The following is a 23,276-nucleotide window of genomic DNA, read 5'->3' on the forward strand; positions in this document are numbered from 1 at the left end:
AAACACTAGAGCTTTTGAAATAAGACTTACAGTGAATGTTTTTGGAAGTAGATTCAGGCAAGGCTGTTAAGTAACTGTATGCCTTTGACTCACCAAAGGGAAATAAATAATTTTATCCATCATGGTGAAAAACTAGCCGATCCAAATGTATATTCAAATTATTTATTACTCATGAATTTAATCAGAAAATTAGTATATATTGAGGATTCTGGCATCTAATTTATGTCTTGGTTTGGTGGGTATGCAGGGAATTGGAGACTATGTCAGGTGGAAAAAAAAGTATGGTTTCTGTTGAGGTTTGGAGGTATGCAAGATATGCAACTGAGCCACCCACATTTTCTAGCACTATGTCCTCACCCTGTAAGCCATTTTTATCTCTTCCTATCTTTCCCTTTATTATTGAACAATGAGAAAAAAAGCATCTGTCTGAAAATATACATTTTGGAAAAGTCTACATAAGGCAGGTTCATCCAAGCATACTGTGTTATTTGTTCCTAAGACATTTTTTTTCTACTTTGTTTTGATTATCTTGTCTTAGCTTGCCATCAGCCTCAGTGTTAGATTTTTGGTTGCCTTGTTCAAATCTTGGTGTGCGTTCAAGTATGTATGCATGTATATGTGTGTGATGGGGTGTGGGAGAGTGTAAAGTTGAAGAGTGGTTACAGGATGATAAATTACTTTTATTGAGGAAGTACATAACGCTAAATCGCAAGGTAATTCCACAGTTGCCAGCACCCTCTCCAATAGAGTCATGTCTAACCAAAGCCAGAAAATTTTCCTCCTGAAAACACTCTGTCTCACACTCAGATAACCCTAAACTGTCTCACCATTTACCATAGTCACTGGTGCCTGGACCCCATCAGTCCTTACCTGAGTGTGGGTGGACTAGGTCTGCAAATCCTCCTTTTACAGTTGCCCTTCTTTGGGAACCACCTCTGGGAATAGGCTTCAGTTTAAACCTCAGATCCTTATAGTGTGAATCAGATGCAGGCGGGTTCTTTATCTCCAACTGTTAGAATTTGGCTTCCATAGTTTCTTTGATAACCCTCAGAGGTTTACCAGGGAGTTGGGCAAATACTTTGATAAATAGTGCTCTTCAGGGGCATTGAAACTTCAAGTGACTTTTTGGGGAGTATTCCTATAAATGAGTACTGGATGGACTTCCATCCCTATCAGGAGTTGGAAGAAATAAATAAACCACTCATTAAATGGCTTAATGAGCCATTGACTAGTCAAATGGCTAGACTGTGACCTTTGCCAGAAAGAAGAGGATAACACCAGACTTAGACCAATAGTTAAAACTTTAAAGTACAATGTATGGCAAGGATGGAAGGGAGCCCCAAATAGAGGAAAGTGCTCAAAAACTTGAAACCACATTAGATCTGAGTTATATTTCTGGCACTCTTAGAAAAGAGCCCTCTGCTGTTCTTATACTTCTTTACCATGAATCTATTATGGGATGATCTTGTTAGTAAAACATAATTATGCATTTTTCTTCCTTGGTTGTCCTTCCTTTCTGCATTCCAACAATCAAGCCATGGCCACTCTTCTCTGATTGTGTTCGTGTTGTTTACATGAGAGTTATCTACAAGACCAGGCTACACTGGGTAGTCACAGCATGCCAATTTGCCTTCAAGCTTCTCCTATTTCTGTCCTCTGGTTCATTCTATACACAGCAACCAGAGAATATAAACCCACTAGAGTGATTTCCCTTTGGAATGGACCCTTAAATCTCTTCAGCTGTGAACAGGGATATAGATCTGGCCTCCCCCTCCATTTTCAACTCTAGTTACTCTTCCTTCACTCACTTCACTCCAGCCACATTGACCTGGGTTCTTAAAAGTACCAGGTATTTTTCAGCCTGGAAGACTTGTTACATGCTCTCTGGATAGCATGTCCTCCCCAACCTTGCTTAAAAAGTGGATGAACTCTTGGACTAGAGCTTGTGTATTCAGCAAATTACCAGATTGGAGGCATTTCAAACAAGTTCTGTTCTTCAAGCATAAGAAATTCTTATCTGACAACCTGGCTTGGTAAGGAATTTCATTTCCTAAAGGCTTATTTGTTAAATGGAGACCTTCTGTTTCCCTCAGAAATGTTAGCAAGTGAGAGGGTTGAGTTTACCTAGGGAGTGGGTTTGCTTATGGTTGTGGATATCGTTTTTGGTCTTTAGCTTATCTTTGATACTTAGACCTGAAAGTTTCCTTACTCACATTATGAATGTTGTACATGTAACTGGTATGGACTTTGAATTTCTGACCTCTGGTTACTATCGCCATATTTTATGTAATTATTAGCTGTTATCAAATAAATAAACAATGAGTTAATCACATTTACTACAACAGAAATTATTATAGGGCTACCACCTGTCTGTTTCCCTGGATGGCTTGAATTTTGGAGATCATTTTACTGCTGGGAAACTCTTAAGCTGTCCAGGAGGATCTGGTTTAGTTGTGGCTATTTCTCATGTGTTGTGTACTTTTTTCTACTCCTGCTTGAAAACACCATTGGCTGTTATTTGGCAAATGCACATCTTGGGATGGAAAGGGGATGATTAACACAGCAGGTGCTTTTAACAGAGGAAGAAATCTGATGGACAAAGGGAATGGTGACTTCTGTGGGAGTTTGGGATTTGTTAGGGCTGATCTCAGGGTCTCAGTGATGGTAAGAACAGGTGGGCTGGGCCAGATGATTAAACAGAAATGGAAAATCCTGTAGGGCAGGCTGGGTGGGAATACAGAGCTGAATTAAGCAAAGTATCTTAGGATCCACAGCCCTTCAGTACAAACTCTCACTCCTCTTTCCCTCTCCTTTGTCCCAGTGAAATATTAAAAGCAATCATAAGCTCATCAAAGGAGGAAGAAGACTTTCAAGGATTTAGGGCTTTGTGTATGTGTGTGTGGGTGGGGAGTGAGTTAAGGGTGAGAGAGGAGGGTCTTATTCTTTTCCAAGACATCATAAAACAAGACAGACACCTGTTATTGAAATGGTGTGCAGTGATATCTTCTAATAAGATCAGGAAAGGCCTGATAATCAGGGAAGAATACTTAAGTCCATTGTGCAGCATTTTTAAAAAGATTGCATTGTATTTTTTAAAAAGGTTGAGAACAACAATCTTCACTGGGAGATTCCTGAATAGGGAAGATGGACTAATAGGAAATGCAAAATTTATGACATCTGTTATGAAATGGACTGGGAAAAAAACCATTCTCATATATACCAGAAATGAGCTTTGGTAGAAAGTAATATACCAAGAATATTGTTGCCCAGTAAGACTAGATCTTAGGAAAATAAAGTCATCATGACTTGAATTCATTTCTCACAATGTTCAGCTCCACATTCATATTTCTTATTTGTCAAGAAATCGTTTTCACATTGGTGTGGCTGATAGAAATATAAACTATTTAGAATCAACTTGTACAAATTTATACTCACTCAGTGGAACCAACAGTATTGACCCATCAGACACCTCAGAAGCATGAAAATAGAGTGGATATATAGCAGAGAGTGGCTATTTTGAATGGATGTTAAATTAAGTAATAGTAGGCCATTTAAGTGCTGCATTGGCCAGAAATCAACAATTTGAATGTTCCGTTTGAACTTAAGCTATAAATGGCAAATGGAGATCAAGGAAGGAAGTAGCTGAGAAAGGAATTAGTATGGATATTTGATAAATACAAATGACATGAGCCCTTTGTTTTTTGGTTGACTAAAGACATCTACTTTGTATATAACTTTCCAAATAATTTTAATCGTTAAAAAAAAATGTCAGATAGCTTTACACAAGTCTTAAATCTAATGCCCCTCTATTCAATTTGAGACTTTTTTTTTTAAGGAGCATTTTTTTTTTTTTTTTTTTTTTGTAACTCTGGCTTTGTACTATGAAATCATGGCTCTCAGAATCATAAGATATAAGGTTATGAAAGAATCTTAGAAATTATCTAAAATAATCTAAGATAATTGTCTCTTAGTTCTTAAACTTGACTTGTTAAAAATCCACATGCTAAGTCTACTGAAATTAGGCTCTGGGAATGGAACAATGCCAGATATTTTTAAACACTTCTCAAGGTGATTTTAATTCAAACAGTGAAAATCATTGACCATTCTACAGAAAGATACGTCAGTTCTAGAGATGTTTAACAACCTAGCCAAGGTCACAGATTTGGTTTGGACGAGTGTGAACTAAAAGCAGAACTTTGGACTCTCAGGTCAGTGAGTCTTCTTCCTAAAACATCAGCAAGCTAGACAATTTAAAATATAAATTTGTCATCATTCTGAAGGTACTAAATTCCACTGACTTTTACACTTTAAAGTGGTTAGTTTTATGTTATGGGAATTTCACCTAATAAAAACAATATTAAAAAGTACTAATTTTATTTTATCAGCACATAAGCAAGTTAATGAATTTTTTAAATATCACCGAGAATGGGAACCACATATTATGTCTGGCTGGTGCTACAGCTAACAGGGAAACTGTTGATACGTACCATTCAAGCTACTAAATCAGCTTTCTGGTCTGTAGGAGGAGGGAATGGGGATGATAATGTCTTCATTGTTGAATTAATGTAAAGCTTTGAAAGAGGCTATATGTAGTGTGCCTGGCACATAGTAGGTGGTCATGGCTAGATATGCTTTAGGATATACAGTATGTCATGTGCTCTTGTAATCTCATTTTGCTTACCACAGTGTCTTATACATGATAGGTAATTAATTATTTATTGACACATTGATTAATAGACACAGAAATCATCACAGCCTCTTGTTGGGTGAAAATAACTTTCTTTGAAATCTCACTTTGAGAGAGAGCTCAGCAAATTCCATTTACTCCATATGTGAATGTTCTGCTTTCCTGAGTCTGATTAGGTTACAAGTTGTAAGGGCAGGGCTCATTTTAGGGTAATTACAGCATTAAATGCACCCAGAAGGCTATTATACACTGGCCATATCCAATGCATATAATAAATAATTAATTGGACAAATAAATAAATAAAAATTACAGCTCATAAAAGTGCCTCATTAACTTGCCCAATACTAGTCTGGCTCTTGCAATTAATTTTAAACTCTCTTGTTTCTCCTTTATTAAGTAAGCTGAAATAAAATAGAAATGATATAATTGTTTTTGCTTTCTCATTTGGAGAAATACTCATGTAGGCTTAGTTCTCACAGCACACAGAAAATGAGACTAGATGAGCCCCATTCAATACACGAATAACAGAATTCTGAACAATAATGGAATCGCCCTTATTTTTCCACTTTTATTCCATATATATTCCAATGTAGAGGACATGAGTCTCATGAATTTAGGGAAATAAAAAACACCCATTTTGTCATTATTGAATCATTCTAGGGAAAAATTAGAATTCGCCCTTTTCTTGTGACTATTGTTTTGTGAGGTTTCCTTGTTATTAAGCCCATCTCCTCTCTTTTAGTGGGGAAAATGCACATGGGCACACATGCTATAGATTCATCTTTTGGCTTGTATCTTTCATCCCCAAATTCCTGGTCTTTTTTTTTTTTTTTTTTTTTTAAAGATTTTGTTTATTTATTTGACAGAGAGAGATACACAGCGAGAGAGAGAACACAAGCAGGGGGAGTGGGAGAGGGAGAAGCAGGCTTCCCGCAGAGCAGGGAGCCCGATGCGGGGCTCGATCCCAGGACTCCGGGATCATGACCTGAGCCGAAGGCAGACGCTTAACGACTGAGCCACCCAGGCGCCACCAAATTCCTGGTCTTATATAATCAGACAATAGATTATGAGAACCCAGAGGTGAAGTTTGCTAGTACATTTTCCAGGAAAATTATTAAATGAATGATTTTGTTTTATGAAAACCAACTGATAGCCTCTTTAGAAAAATAGACATAATGTGATCTGTTTGGGTGAATTTTACAGATCTTAAGGGTGTGTGGTGGTGGAAGTGGACAGTGTTTGAGAGAGACCTCTCTCTTTAGTACTAGTTTTATAAACTCTACTCTAGGAAGTTATGGGTACTCAGGCAGAGGATACACTCTACCCCAACCCTGACACTGTTGATAGAACACTGATTATCTGTGAGGAATGACTCTTCCAAGCACATTGTTTTGGGTTCCTGAGAACTTCAAATACAATTCAATAATTATTATTTTTCTAATCTAAATATCAGTACAGTGAACAATGTCCCACATAATTCATCCCAAGGGATCTTGACTTGATTAAAATGAACCAATGAGCCTTATACAAATGCCTTGCACATAATTTCATTTTGAATTGGCAATGTGGCATAGTGTAAAGAGAATTGGACTAGAAATCAGGAGAGCTGGTCAAGGCTGGAATCTTTTCCCAGTGAGCTGTGGGTGATGTTTAATCTAACATGTCAACTTGACTGGGCCACAGGGTGCCCAGGCATTTTGTGAAACATTATTCTTGGCGTGTCAGTGAGGGTGTTTTTGAAAAAGATTAGTATTTGAATGAGTAGACAGAGTAAAATGGGCGGGCCCCATCTAATCAGTTGAAGGCCTGAATAGAAAAAAAGGCTGAGCCTGCTTCAAGTAGGAGGGAATTTCTTGGGGCTAGGACATGGTTTTTCCCCTGCCTTCAGTCTTGAACAGAAACATCAGCTCTTCTTGGTTCTAGAGCCAACCAACATTCCCACTGGAAGTACACCCTTCGCTCTCCTCTGTCTCCAGCTTGCTAACTACAGATCTTGGGACTTATCGGGCTCCATAATGGTGTGTGCCAATTACTTATGTTAAATCTCTCTATCTCTTTCTGTAGCTCTACCTCCCTTATAATAATAAATATTTCTATCTATCTATCATCTATTTATCTATCTATACATCCCTGTTGGTTCTGTTTTCCTGGAGAACACTGAATAATATAGTATATAGTCTGACCTTGAGCAAATTCACATAGCTTTCTGAACCCCAGTTTTCTTTATTTGTGTAGTGAGAGAATTGGTTAGAATAGGTCCATTATAGCCCAGAGGTCCAATCTAGCTTTTAAATTTGTAATTTATTTGACCTTTCTGGGCTCCCTCAGAAGAGATATTTTTGCCTCATTATCCCTGGGAAGAAAACAGGATACATTTTCTTTTTTTCATTTCCTCATTTGTCAGAGGCTTTAAAAAAAATCCTGTTTCCTCCTTCTTGATGTTCTGTTCTAATCTAGGCCACCCTGTGGACAGAACAACATTATCAGTCAGGGAACCATGACTGGCTATAATCACCCTCTCTCACCCTCTTGCTAAAGGAAAGGCTTTCTTGCAAATAGAATAGCTAGTGATAGGTTAGGTATATTGGAAAAAGCAGCAAGTTTATACAAATATTGTGGTACTCAGTGAAGGAAGAACTCTGCTGTGGGTGGGTGAATTTTCCAATTTTACTTGCATGGCTATGCACAAACTCTCCCTGGTGGTGACTGCTCCGGCCAACCTGACGTTGAGTCTCTTCATGGTTGGCAGTTGTAGACTGCAGTGGAACAATCAGTTCCTTGGTTATTCTCAAAGGTGAGCAAGGTCAGTTTTAAACAGCTTTGCTGTCAGGCAGCTTCATATTTTACTCTAGTCTCCTGACCTCACAAATCTTAAGGCTGGCACTGAAGTCAATGAGTCCTCTGCAGCCCAATTCCCCACAGCTGCTTCTCTCCTCTTACAAACAATGCCTCATCATGGCTCTGCCAACCCACACAGGTTTTTAGGGAGCGAAACTGCAATTAGTCAGTGTAGCCATAATTCAACTGTAATACAGTATTTGCTTTCACCAAGTGTCCTTTTTTTGCAGTCCAAAATTAAGCAGCCACCAAAGGAAAACAGCCCTTGAAGGTTTGCCCCTTTGTATCAAATCACAGAGCCGACTTTGAGATTTGTCAAATGATTGTCACAGGAGAATGTGAGATTACACAGTCATTTGCTTATTAGCATTTCATTGAAAACATTACCATATCGAATTGACTTAATTCTCCTCAGGGTATAAATATTTACATTTTCCAAACTCCCATTATATTTCTTGCCCCTGTTTTATTCTTCCCACTAAAAAAAAAAAAAAAAAAAAAAAAAAAGAACATGATCCACAGAAGTGTTCGTCTTACTTAAAGGAAGAAGAAGCCTGAAAAGAAATGATTCATGAGATGACAGATGTCCTAAAAAGGAAATATCTACAATATAAGACTATTTAAGCCCCTATTTTCTTAAGTAACAGTGATGGTCCTAACTACAATTATATCCAGCATTTTATTTCAAGTAAATGAGCTAAATAATGATGTTGTTTGAAGATAGATGCCTATTACTAAGTAATAGACTACTTGCAGACTTTTACCATCAGTGCATAACTCTTTTTGGGGTCTCTGTTGAGCAGATCTTAATTTGCTCCCTACATGTCACTGACATCTTTGGGTCACCAGCAGGAAACTGGACACTCCATGGAAACAATCCTGGGAAAGGAGTGAAAAGATCTGCTTTCTACTTCTGCTTCTTGAACCGTGGACCAGCACAACTCTAAGGGACCTGTCTGGTTGGATGGGACATTGCATGGACCAGCTTAGAAGATTAATTGATGGTCCATGTTCTTTGAATTTTGTTAGTGGCCAGAGCTTGGACCAGAAGGATGAGGATAAGTAATTTGCTTATCCAGTTCTTAGTGGCCTGGCCAGTATGTCCATCCTCTTATGGTTGACACCTGCTTCAGTAGTGCTTAGAAGCAACTAAATGTTAAAGACTTATGAAGAAAGCACTTTATGACCGATGAAGTATTTTATAAATTCTTAGATAGATGAAGCAGGTGGTGTTCCATAGCGAATGCTATGTGTTGTTTTCCTATTTCCCTGTTGCATGCAGCAGCTATATAATAAATAGAACTGAGTCCCAAGCAATTATTAATATAGCAATGCTTGTCTTTGGTTGCTCTGACAGAAAAAAATGTAGAGACATGTGGTTATTGTGCTGTATTAAAATTTACCTGCGCACTAATGAATGGGGAGAGAATTGCCCTAGGAAATCTCTTAACTTTTCCAGGCCTCGGTGTCCTCATGGAGGAGGTGGGGATTATAATAACTAGCTTATAAGGTGCTTATTTTTGTTAATGCATTCTCACTGCCACTTTGCTCGCCCCAGACCTTCCTCTCCTGGAGCCTAAAATTATCTCCTTGCATTTCTATCTCGTTTCTGGGCTTAATCTGTTTCCCTTTCTAATCCCTCCCATTTTCATTGCCAGGCTAATCTTCCACAAGCCATGCCTTGATTGTGTTGCTCTGGTACTTCCAGAAATGCCATCTGTTTGCTGCCCCATCAAATCTAATGTTAGTGGGTAAATTATATGACCTTGTAGTGGTGGCATTTTCTGGGTTATCAGTGCTGGGCCAGTAGGATGGTATTTTCTCAGGATAACTAAAAGTACCAAGGGAAGGAGGAAGCTTCTCATTGTCCCCAGTTCAAAATGAGTTATTTCCCACTTTGGCCCTGGATATTAGAAATGGATATTAGAGACTAATAGGAGCTAGTAGTGTTTTTATGCTTTTTAGCTGCTTATAAAGCACTTTCACTGATATTTACTTATTGAGAATTTATAAAGTCTTCCAGAATTGCTATGCACTTTGGGTTTGGAGGTAGATGCAAGAAGATAGGATAAGCGGAGGGAGTAGGGGTGAGGAATTTAGACTTACAAAAATATTTATTTGATGGTGAATTGCTTTTTTTTATTGGCCATAAGGAGACCTATCTCTTGGAGTGTGGAGAAATATATACATGAGAGAAAGAGTTTACTTCTCTAATACCTCAGTAAGAAAGAGAATGCCAGATGCACAGATATATAAGAAAGAAATACGAAGGTTAGCCAGCCCTCAGGAGCTGGCAGTAGCAACACCTGTATTCAGATGGTGGCACGGAGGGATTTTGAACTTTTCTTCCTCAAGCCAGTTTGTATGGTTTAATAGTTTTTCAGATGACACAAAATTTCAGTAAAGAGGGCAAAACTGAAAGCAAAGTAATACTGGGAATGAAAAAAGCATCAGCGGGAAAATGGAGAGCTGCAATTTTTGCACCCGCACGTGGATACTTATTTCTAAGATTATATCGCCACCTAGTAAATCAGCATAGAAATGCATGCACAGCCTAGGGCAGCGGCAGCCGGGCGCTGAGCTCTAAGCTTCTGGTTACAATTCCCGCCGGCACATTTCTCGCAGCATCTGAACGCTCAAGGCAAGCAAGCGACCTCTCCCAGCCTCCCCAGTGCTCAGTGCCCAGTCCCAGCTCACATTCTCCTGTTCATCTAGGGCTGTGTAATGCAGCACACATTTTAAATAAGAAGATGGATTGGGAATTTCTCTCCATCTCTGTTATCTACCCTTGGAAAATGATTAGTTAAAACTACGCACATTATCATTTGTCTGTTCTAAATAATTTAACTCCAGGCTATTCCTTACCGAAAATATTTTGTATTTTCTACTTTCATTTCTGTCTGGTAAAAGAAGTGGTCTGGTCACGGTCTTTGTGAGGAATCACTAAAATCCTGGAATTAGAAACACTAAAGTGATAACCCTACTTTTTTTTTTTAAGTCATGTCTTTAGTTTTTCTGTTATTTTAAACAATCTCTTGTTTCTTCTGCAGTGGTTGTTTGCATGGAATGTTTGATCACCTGCTCTGTTTTTTGTTTGTTTTGTTTTTCATAAAGAGATTGCTAGCTTGATAAAAATATTGCACAGACTTTTAAGGCTTGGTGTCTACAGGGAGTTGATTACATGGGCTGGCATCCTGGCTATATATATTGCTTGCTAGTCCCAATTTTTTTAAATCTGTGAAATGGGGACAACAATGATATATACATCACTAGACTTTTAGGAGAGGGAAGTTAAGCAGAAGTGCTGAAAATGTTAACTATTATTATTAACAATAAAAATATAAAACAAATGCCATACAGCAGAAATTATTTAAGAAATGGTAGAAACAAAGAATAGAAACTAATTTCATCTTGCCACTCACAATAGATCAAAATGCTTTAGCCAAACAAGTAGATGCAGACAGAGGAGGCATATATTCCAAGACCAGGAAGCCATCTATCTTTAAAACTTCAAGTGATTGTATTTCATAAAATTATTTAAATTTTAATAATTACAAAATTGATTAAATTCAAGTGCTTACAAAACCTTGAAAATGCACCTCCATTCTTTTTTGTATGCTTTCTTCCTTCCTTCCTTTTAGAAACCTATCCTCACTTCAGCTCTTCAAATAATACCTCTATTTCATTTTAAGGACTGCTTAGAATATTTTGGCTGAGGGAATTAGCCAAAGTTTAGAGTGGAAAGTAGGGGAGGGGAGATTTTTGTTGTGGGAGTCTTGTCCATAGGGACTGTCAGTCATGTAATTATCAGTTTCACTTCAACCAGACATGGCAGAGCCTGCCGTTTGGCATCTGACAGCCATTTTTCTTTTTTTCCTTAAAGGCAATAGAACTTTTGGCTAGCACATAACCACATGGCTAAATATGTCCTAGTTGACTCATGAAGTAAGTGTGTCCTTCAGACTTATGATTTGTGTCATGTCTGGGTCATGCCCTTATGGAGAACATGTGTGCCATCTTCCCCTTGCCTTTTCCTTCTTTTCTGCTGGCTGAGATGTAGATATGATGGTGGGAAAAGAGCAGCCATCATGGGCTAAGAGGTGGAAGCTAAGTTTTAAAGAGGAGCAGAACAAAAGATAAAAGCAGCCTGGTTTCCCAGCTCCACTGATGTTCCCTAACAACCATGAATTGCCTAAACAGACCTGCAGATGAGAGGGAAGCCAATTCCTATCTTACTTAAGCTGATACAGTTTTGAGGCTCTTTGTTACAGCCATCTAAGTTGTGTTACATGAATTCTAACAGTCTCAAAGTGGAACAAGCCCTAGAAATATGAATGTAAATTACAGATTTTAAGTATGAAGAATGTGCCTGCAAGTCACTATTTCCCAAAGACTGGCCCTTTAAGGATGTTAAGAAAGAAAAGACTTTTTATGTATGCCAAGAAAAGAGTTCTCTTCTTAATTGTAGGAGAATTCTACTGTGTGGTGCTGAGGAAGGGAGATCCTGCTTTCTTAAAAAGAAGCTGTGAAGAAATTAACTCAGGGTAGAAGGGTGGTTTGGCTGGCACCCAAGTTTTATGCAGAACAAAGAAACAACTCTACATAAAAAGGACGGGAAAAGAGCAGGGGCTATATCTGAATACTGTGTAGAAAGAATCATGGAAAAAGCCATGGTGGACAAACCAAAGAAGGCCTTTAGGAGATAATAAAATACTAATTGAGGTTTATTAAGATATTTGCTGCCTGGATTGCAGTGTAATCTATCTCCTCTAATAAGAGCTAACCATTATTGGACCCTTCTTTTGTGCCAGACATTGCTCTAAGGGCTTTACGTATATAACACATGTGGTCCTTATACAACTCTCTGAGGCCGGTGCTATTATAATTTTATTATGTATTATATAATATATGTTATATTTTGATTTTCCAGATAAATTGAAGCAGAGAGAGATGAAATTACTTGACAAAGTCATACCTGATAGTAACATTTGACATTTAAATGCAAGCACATTGTTCTAACCAATGTGCTCTACTATTTTTATAAAATGCTTACTAAATTTTCCACTGCTAATTATTATTTTCAGTCAAGTAGAATTTGGACACATTGTTATATTTATTAAATAATACCCGTTAGTATACTGAAGATTTCCCAGTAAATAAATCAGCTTAACTGTTAAATTCAGAATTTCCCAAACATAGTTGATCATGGAACTAATGTATTAAGCACTATCAACACCCCAAGAAGCTAGTGTTTCATAGAAACATACTTTTTGAAATTCTAGGGGAGGAAAATATGCTGACCTCATTGTCAGGAGGTCTACAACATGGTCCTGATTTGGTATGTATGTGATCATATGGCTTTGAGCAAGTCATTGCAGATTTCTGGGCTTCAGTTTCTTGATCTAGGAAAATAGTGGCCTTGGACTTGATGAAAAGATGGTCAATGACATCTGAGCTTAAGAACCAGGCTTGTACTTGGAAGAAGCAAAAGCAGAGATCCATCTATGAAAAAGTGAGTAACTAAGTCCAGTTTTAAGTGGAAAGGGCAAAAGTAGAACCAGGGAGATTCTGTAATGAGAGGCTTAAGCATTTGAGCACTGGCATCAATGAATATGGCAGATGCCCCATAAGTATTTGGGTTCTGCATCTAGACTTCATAATCATGAAAAGTCACTGATTTCCATGTTACCTCAGACCCCACTACCTTTCCCATAAGTATCTTTTTCCAACTTGTGACCCAGGACATCCAACCAGTTATTTTACATTTATCTCATTCACATATACCTTGACAAAACTTTTATAAAAGAATGACTCAAACAAAATTGACAGCTGATCCTTGGCCAGGTATATAAGGTAGAGGGAAATATTCTAGGCAGAGGAAGTAGCAAGTGCAAAGGCTTGAAAGTAAGACAAGGTGAGATCGGTTCAGTAATCTGTGAGTAATGCAGTGTCTGAGTTTATGGGATTGTAGGTGTGGGGGTTTGTGAAGAAGGAGGACTGCAGGGAGAAGTGGCTAGAAATATAAGCTGGATCTGAGTAGTTGAGTTTGTTCAGTGTGACATTAAGATTGCCTCTTCCTTCATAGATTCAAGTTTTAGTAGGAGTTTCCAACAATTAAACACAAAATAAAACTCCCTTCCTTCTGATGAAATTTCATGACTTTTTACTGCTTTTTTTTTTCGAAAAATTAAGATAGAAGTACAATTAATTTCCCAATTTTGTCCTAATAAAATAATCCAATCATCATGATGCTGTGATGGGATAGATCATGATTTTTCAGATGTATGTTTATTCACATTGGAATAATTTGCCCTCCTTCTATAATATGATAACTTCTACAAGTTCCTCATGATGTGGGCTGTCTTATAGACGTCTACGATAAGGTTCTTTTGGAACTTTTGTAACTAAATTCATCTCTGAGTGGGACCAGAATAAAAGAGAGATTTGTGTATTAGATATAATTGATGTTATTGCTGGGGACCACTGGTTAAAACAGATCTAGTGAATACAGAGGAAACCTTGACTTTATGAAACATAGAACACACTCCTCTACCTGGTCTGAGCTACCAGTTCAGTCTCATTCATCCCCAGCCACTCCTCCTTACTACACAGTGCCACTTGTCTCCTCTCTTGTCACTCTGGATCCCCCACTGCTCCTTGAATATCCTTGCCTCTTCATGTTAAGCTTTAGAACATGCTCTTTTCTCTCTCTGGTCCAGGTAGAGACATACCTTTGGCTGTTACAATAATGTTTTGATACATTTTAAGTAATTTGGCATCAATTCCTTACTGTCATTTAGGTCAGCTATAACAGCTATTATTAATCTTAAAATTAATTTGATGGAGAAAGAGGAATTGGTGAAAAGGAAAAAAATTGGGGGGATTGAGAAAGGAGGCTCTTCCTCCAACTTTTCTATTCAGAGACAACATCTGTAATCCACATTCATAGCTAGCAGTTTAGAGGAGAAATATCCCTCTTTGAGATCCACTTGGGGGGAAGGAAGGAAGCAAGGAAGGAAGGAGGGAAGGAAGGAAGGAAAGAAGGAAGGAAAGAAAGAAAGAAGGAAGGAAGGAAGGAAAGAAGGAAGGAAGGAAGAAAAGAAAGAAAGGAAGAAAAAAAGAAAGAAAGGGAAAGAGGAGGGGGGGAAAAGAAGTAAAGATAAAAGAATCTACTTTATTTCAGGTGTTCTTCTTCCTAAATGAGCATACACAATTTTATTTTAGTTAATCCTCATAGGTTCACAGTCCTGTGAGGTTGGAATCACTATTTCCATTTCACTTTGAAGCATAGAAGACTCAAAAAGTAAGTAATACTTCTGAGGTTTTGTAGCTACTAATATAATGGAGCTAGAATTCAAACCTAGGTTTTTAAGACTTAACGTTTACCTCTCTTTCCATTTCAATGACTACCAGCTCTGCTTTTTTTTTTAGTTATGTTATGTTAATCACCATACATTACATCATTAGTTTTTGATGTAGTGTTCCATGATTCATTGTTTGTGTATAACACCCAGTGCTCCATGCAGTACGTGCCCTCTTTAATACCCATCTGCTTAATGCCTTCTTACAGGTAAGAAGTTCTGAGGTGGTAATTTTGGTCTCTTGATTTACAGCCCAATGTTCCAGTCTTATTCCATTTGCACTACAGGGTTTTGGATGGGAAGGTACATATTGTCCTATACTTTTGGTTGTGGTCATCAACATTAACCATCGACTGAATGGCCATCTGTTGGATTAATTTAGCACATGGCATTACTCATGTTTTTTTCTTAGAAATGATTGGAAAGGTTAAATAATTTTTGACTACCAGGTATAGACCAAACAGCATGCATTGCATATTGTTGAGTAATTCTGAATTTTAAAATTATTCTTGGTTCCATGCCTTGCTCTTTAGAATATATTGAACTAAACATGGGCTAAGCTGGATGTTAGGCTAAGAATTTAATAAGCTGTATTCTAAAAGCCCTTCAGGCTCTGGGTTTTTGGCTATAATATTTAGAATTGAGGTGATAATGTGTTACAAAATAAGGGTAATGGGGAGGGACAAATGGGAAGAAAGAGATTTTTATAATGTTGAGGTGGCTTCAAGTATGGTGAAGAGTAAGAATAGGGTTGGCTGTCCTATAGCATCAGGCAACGACAGTTTAAAAAAAGAACACTATAGTAGCAATACTTTCAATGAGAAAATAGCTTTGCTTTATCTCACCCTGGCCAATATAAGATGTTTTATCTTTCCAGTTGACTGAATATATACGTTCTTAATAGAGTTCTCAATAACTACTACAACAGCAAAAAAAATAGAAATAAGTAGGCTATAAATGCTTTCAGATCCGCTGAAATTCAAGTGGGTATGTGATATGGAAGGGTTAAATTCTTGTCTTTAAATTTTCTAATAAACTTGGTAACATGCTGTTAAAAGTTTATTAGCTTGATGTTGGTTAATCATCCTTATTGTTTCTGTTCTGGACCACAATAAAGGCACACAAACCAAATTAACCAGCATACGAGCCCTATGTAAGAATCTCTTTAAAATAATTTATTTAGCTAATTCACTCCCACATTTTTGAGCTCTCTGAATTATAGAATTCCTCAAATGAACCAGTACCCCAAGTTGTTTGCCAAAATATAAAGATGAAAAGAAAAATGAGCTCTCTGAAAATACCCTCTGGGACTAATTACCCTGATCTGACTAGACTGGTTGTTAGATCTGAATTATAGTCATGAATAAGTTAGATCTTAATTAAAGTCATGTATGGGGTCCAAGAGGCAATGTCATACAGGCAAAAAAGCTGTTTTGTAATAAGTGGAAATTAGTACCATAATGCTTTATGAGAAATTGGGCTCCTGGTTAGAAACCTATCTGCTGAGATGTGTCAGAAATTTCAGGCTTAAAAAACTTAACCCATCTTCTTTCACCATATATGGATCTTTTTCTAAATTTTTAGTTCCAAGCCCTATTAATTGTTGGGTTTCCAATAACACAAATTAAATAATATATTTTCAAATTAGCCTTATTTTTCATTTATTTTCTTTCACCGGCAAATGTTTTGTAGCTTTATTTAAGGTTTTAAATTTTCCTAATAGTTCCCAACATCTTATATGGATGGAAGACATAGAAGCAAGGAAGATTCTGGTTAGGTTAGACAATAGAGGAGAGAATCTCCTGGTAGTAGAAGGTATTACACGTTAGAAAGTAGCCCTAGAGTACATAATGGCATTTTCTTCTCTGGAGGCCTTTAAATTTAAAGAAGTTTCCTTTGGAAGGCAAGGGGATGAACTGCTTCTATATTTCTTGTCTGTTCCTTTCACTGAACAATAAAAATGTTCTAAATTTGTCACCAGCCATCAGAAGGAAATAAGGTATCAACTGTGTACACATAAACCCACCACTGGGACCACCCCCTTGTTAGGCCTAAGCTGAGGAGTTATGCACAGGGGATGCACATTCGAAGGAAGCTTACATTGAGCGCTGGTTTTCATGTTTCTGAAATTTTTCATTTAAGTCGAGGTTCCTAATATCTCCTGGGAGAAAGAATTTCCTGGGGGAGGGGTGCACAGGAGTTTTAATTTTTACTCCCATTTGAGTAGGACTTAGGATTGATCGTGTTTACAAAATGCCCTCACATCTACAGTAAGTTGATAGATAAATAGAAATGGTTATTCCCATTTTATAACTGGAGAAAATTAAGACTTGGAGAAATTCAGTGACTTGCTTAAGGCTGTAGAGCTGGAAAATGGCAGAGATAGATCTCAAATGCAAGTGTCCTGACTCTACTAGTGTTTTTCATACATCTTAACATTTTTTAAATGGGTTCAGAGTCCTACTTGGCTGGGAATTGAGGTAGTGAAGGAAGCTCAATAATGTTCTTTCTTAAGGGAAATTCTAAAAATTGTCAGAGCAGGCCTTTTTGCTGTTGATTTGGAGAGTTAAGGCCTCGATTTCAACTATCCCATCTACGAAGCCCAACATGTAATGTTACATTGATATGCATTTGAAGGTACTTGTATAGCATAGGTCACAGGCTCTCAAGTTCTTTTTCAATACATTGGTTCATAAATTCATATACCATTAGGGTCAGATAGGATCTTAAATATTTAATCTACTGTTTTGATTTACACAGGAGGAAACTGGAATAAAAGGGCTAATTCTATGCTTGTTCGATATAAATAACAAATGAGAAATCTCAGTGAAAATTTTTTTTTAAAGAAAAATTCCAAAATAGAATAACCACAAAAGCTCTGACCAATGTTCTTTAATAAGAGTTGAGAAGGAAATTAGTAGCTTCTATATTATTCAAATTTTAACATTAAGTTTGTATAAAGGAATATTAGTATCATTATGACACATCCATGAACTGTCACACAATAGAGTAGGAGATGATGGATACAGATGATCTGTGATCCGAGAATAACCCGTAAAAACGCAGCAATTATCTCATTAGCAGATTTCTTGATTTTTGTAGTATTATCCTCAAGACTCAGTAGTCTTAAAGGGTATGGCAATTTGGAGATGAGTCTGCATTTCCATATAAATCTCTAGGCTGTGTGCAAAGGGAAGCAGTGAATTTAAAAATGTATGTGCTTGTCTTCTGCTTTCTTTTTCTGAATCATCCGTATATTTGAGTTTAGCCTACAGCATGCTTGTTTCTTATCCTAGTCCGTCCTTAAACAAAGTCATCTGCTAATAATGAATGTTCATTAATGCCTTGAATGACTTACATATGCAGTCAAATTGCACTTTTCTCAGAGATTGGATTATAAAATAAGAGCACACAGTGAAAATCATAGTCAAGAGTTGCTCTTGAAATGTCCCATAAGGTGTAGTATCAGAGTAACATGAATAAGTTTTTTTTTTTTTTTAAAGATTTTATTTATTTGAGAGACAGTGCAGGAGAGCACAAGCAAGGGGGAGGAGCAGAGGGAGAGAGAAAGGGAGAAGAAGGCTCTGGGCTGAGCAGGGAGCCTGCCACTCAATCCCAGGCCCCTGAGATCATGACCTAAGCCAAAGGCAGACACTTAACTGACTGAGCCACCCGCGCACCCCAACCCAAATTAGTTTTATGCAGCTCATTTTCTTTCTTGTTTCTTGAAGTGAGCTCCAGATGAAGCATCTGACTTATTTTTAGGGGCCGTATGATACAAAACAAACAAAAACATATAGCAGAATACTAGAATAGGCACAGAGCACGTGTGCGTGATGTGGGCTCATGGAATCCAGACCCAGTAGGCTAGAGCAGGTCCCTCTTATCTCATGATCACGCTAGGTCATTCACGACTGAGTAAAATGGTGACAAGATTCACCTGCATTATTTAACTTGCTATTTCTCCTTCCCTCTTTCGTTTCTATGTGCATGGAATTGAATTAGCTAATTTAATTGCATAAATATGTGTTTTTTAGCATTGCCCTCCCAACTCTTTATGTCAACAAGTACTAAGTATACCATAAATAAGAATACTGACTAGGTATGATATTTGATGGCAACTGCTATGGTCTGAATGTTGTGTCCCCCTCAAACGCATATATTGAAATCCTAACCCCCAAAGATGATGTTTTTAGGAAGTGAGCCTGGGGAGGGCCTTGAGGGTGGAGCTTTCTTGAATGGGATTGGTGCCCTTATAAAAGACACTCCACAGAGCTGTCTAGACCCTTCCACCGTGTGAGTACGCAACCACAAGTCTGTGGCCAGGAAGAGTCCTCTACAGACGGGGCTGACACACTAGCATCGGACTTCCAGAACCTCCAGAACTGTGAGAAATAAATTTCTGTTGTTTATAAGCCACCCGTCTGTGCTATTTTGATATAGCAACCTGAACAGACTAAGGTAGGAGCATTTGAGTTTGGACTATAGAATGTCTCTTTCTTACCCCAAACAATCCTTAAATAAAATCTTCTGAGTAATTTGGTTAATTGGCTGTGACTTCACTACATATCACAGTTGATCTAAAACATATTTTTGCATTCTGGATGTTCAACAGCCTTATCACAAAACATATTTACTCTCATGGTAAGTGGTTCTTTGAACGGAATTAATCCAAGAGTGGTAGAGGAATTTAATGCAAATGATAACAGGCATGCTTTTGTGGGTTTAAGCACTTAAAGACTCCTTCCGGAAGTATGTACACTTACAGCAGGATTCTCAGGTTGAGCCTGGGCTGTATGCAAGGCTCAGAATTGGGCAGGTCTGGGCAGAGTCTACTAGCAAAGGAGAAAGAAAGGCTGAGGAGACAGGTCTGTGCAAAAGAAGCAGCCAGATCTATGAAGCTACAATATTCCTTTTTTTTTTTTTTTGTATCTCAAAACAGCTCTGAAAATAAAGATTATTTTTTCCTAAGTTTTCTGCAAAGATATTTGGTGGGAAAAGCCTGAAGTGAATTGATGCATGTATCCTGAGCCTTTATTCGACCCTCTTGGAATATTCCTAAATTTCACCGCAGATTATTGGAGTGTTTGATTATGGGTACTGTGCCACAACCAGGTGGGGGGGTTATGAAATACATGGTGTGGACACTATGCTATCTTTTTCAAATTGGAAAAATTCTGAATTCTAAAACTCATTTGACTTTCAGGGAAGGGATCGTGGACTTGTGATATTTTACTCTGCATTTTCTACATTTTTGTACTAACTTAATTTCCTTTAGGCCCCAGGTTTGCAGTTTTGAACCTGCTTACTGTCTTATATCTGACGTGACCTCTTCATTTATACTAAAATCTATGATTAGTGAGAAGGCTAAGTGAGGGTATTTATCCTTCAGATTTCTCCTCTGTATATAAAACTCTAGATAGAAAGTTTTTTGATTAAAGAACATTTCTGGTTACTGTTTCCATCATCCTTTGGTACCTCAAGTTTGAAAAAGTAGTAAAAATGACCCATTCGGTCAGAAAAAGCAAAACAACAAGAGTGATGGGTATGTCTGGAGAAGTCAGTGGCACTTCAGGTGTGGAATCACCATAGAGAGCATGAGGCTAATGGCCTCTCTATCACTGAGATTGTCGTCATGGGTGTAACTCACTGAGAACCAATGAGAAACACCCTCTGCTGTCCAGTATTTCAAAGCCCTTTATTGCTTTATTTGTTCAGAGGTGCATCAGGTAAATGGAGTGCTTATAATTGTAGGTGTAGTACCAGCCATTAAAGCAAATATATTTACAGCCCCTGTAATTATATTTTGGTAAAAGTTGTTCTGGATGGCTCGGCAGGACTCCTCCCTGTGTAGTATGTTTACTTCGATATTTTTTCCAATGATGCAGAATGGCTTATAGTCCAAACATTTTCTCCTGATGATACTTTTATTTCTGGCATGACTGTCTTCTCTTTCAAGTCTGAAAGAAAAAAAAAGCAATTTATAGAAACATATAGAGTGACAGATAGATGTAATGCACTCCAGGAACTTATTGATTTATTGACCAATAGTCACATTAAAAAAATCTATAATCCAGAGGCTAATGAAAGAAGGAAGGCACAGTAAGCATGATGTTAAATAGAGTCTATGTTGAGGCAAGATGTTTGAATTCCTCCCTTGATGTCCTTGTTCTTAGATATTCTTGCACAGATTTTTTCTACCGCTTAAGCATGTATGTAGAAAAACAGGGCAATAGATAATGTTTAACAGAAATACTGTATCACAGCTTTCTATTCAGGGGCAACACGAGCCTTCTCTTGGGAGTGTTTTAAAACCTTCTTAATTAGGTCATCTTTGGGCAAACTTGGGTTTTGGGCAAATTGAAAGTTATCTAAATTCTTTAAGATCACCTCAGTCCTATTTAGTGTCCTGGTGTGTTAATTTGCCAAATGTAACCTCAGGGAAGAGAAATGATTAAGTCAATAAATAAAGAAAATAAGTAAATGCTTACTTATACATGAGAACTATCCTGTATTTGTGTAAGATCTTTGAGTTGTTTTGTGGAGTATGATATAAAATATGTGCTGAAAGGAGTTTTCATTATAATTTTATAACTGTTTTTTTTTCAAAATGCATTTTCATGTTTTCTTTTTTTTTTTTTTCCCATAAGAGCTTTATAGGTTAGAAGGTCACTGGAAGAATTATTTTCTCTTTTTTTTTTATAACTTTGTAATGCTTAATATGGTGCTTTGAATAAGTGGTGGCTATGTACAATATGTTGGAATTGGAGATGTCTATTATAAAACACAAGATTCTGGAGTCAAGTGAGAAAAAATATAAATTAGTATGTCTCATGGACATTTTGGGCCACTTAAAGCAGTGGAAATCTATGGTTTTGGCTTTCCCATACCTTTTTTTCTAATGGGAGATGGCCCCATGTTTTAAGCATGCATCACAACATGTCAATCAGTGTCTCATCCAGTTCTTGACAACAGGAATTATGCCCTAGGCTCCTCTAAATATGGGATTTCTTTTCGCATTAACAGTTCAATGGACACCTGTTTTTAACAGGGTCAATAATAACCTTTCCATGATATTTTATACATAGATGTTAAGAAAGAGAAACACATCCTTTTAGATTATAAGCTGTTAAAATAGACCAGCGAGCCATCTATCTTCCCATACAGAGTCCATTTGTTGAAAGAGAGGATGAGGCCAATATGCAAAGAGCAGCAAGGAATGGAGCAAAATATGGAAAGAGGGTCATTGAACTCCTTGATCTAGCCATACCTGAATTTCACTTTTGGGCTTCCTAGTTATATGGCTCAATTTCCCTTTACTTAAGCTGGTGTTGGCTAGGTTTAATTCATATGTAACTTAAAATATTCTGACTAATAAATTTTGCAGCTTTGGAAATGAAAAATGGCTCAATAGAAATAGTTTTTGCCCCCTAGCAGTCTTGTCTGCTTTTTCAGAAGCTGACATTAGGTAAAGGCTGATACTTTGGATGTTGATGCATAGATTACTCAATATAACTGAGAAATGAAGTCAAATGTTTTAGTTATGCTTATTAAAAGCATAGCTAGCAAAATAGCAGTGGATAATATATTCATTTACAGTAATGAACAGAAGGATTTGGTGTGAAGTGCATTTTAAAGAATAGCTAAATACAATGATGGCATATATACCCACTGAATCAGATGCTATTAATAATTGCTTAGCTAAATATTGACTTTTACTCTTTTTTTTTTTTTTAAAGATTTTATTTATTTATTTGAGAGAGAGAGAGAGCACAAGAGGGGGGAGTGGGAGAGGGAGAAGCAGACTCCCTGCTGAGCAGGGAGCCCGATGCGGGACTCGATCCCGGGACTCCAGGATCATGACCTGAGCCGAAGGCAGCCGCTCAACCAACTGAGCCACCCAGGCGCCCATATTGACTTTTATTCTTACCCATAAGAATAATTTTTACTTTTCTCACCTAATTAATTTTATGTCTGTGCAAAATGCCACTTGACTCTTCCTTTTGCTTCTCATCCTTTGCAATGAATCTTGTTACAGGTGCTGCAGCTACTTCCTACTTCAGGGTAGATTCAAAACTTTTAAATCTATCTGTTTAGCTTCTGAGAGATGATTTTGATTTGCTTTTTGCTTCTAGAAGTACCTTGCAAGGGAAAACAAGGCTGCTGCCTGTGGTTCTGTTCCATGTCTTGGACAGACACAACCAACCTCCCTTCCTCCCCCACCCCTCCCTCCCTTCCTTCCTTCCTTCCAACTTCTTCCTCCCTCCCTCCCTCTCTTGCTCTTCTCTCTCTCTTTCCCCACCTTTTCTTGCCCCCATGCATGGTCAAAGCAAAATGAAAAATGAGCTTCATTGTGGATGGATTGTCTTGGTTTTATCAAACCCTGTGAG

Source organism: Phoca vitulina, unplaced genomic scaffold (genome assembly GCF_004348235.1).
Source record: "Phoca vitulina isolate PV1807 unplaced genomic scaffold, GSC_HSeal_1.0 scaffold8, whole genome shotgun sequence".
Taxonomy (NCBI): Eukaryota; Metazoa; Chordata; class Mammalia; order Carnivora; family Phocidae; genus Phoca; species Phoca vitulina.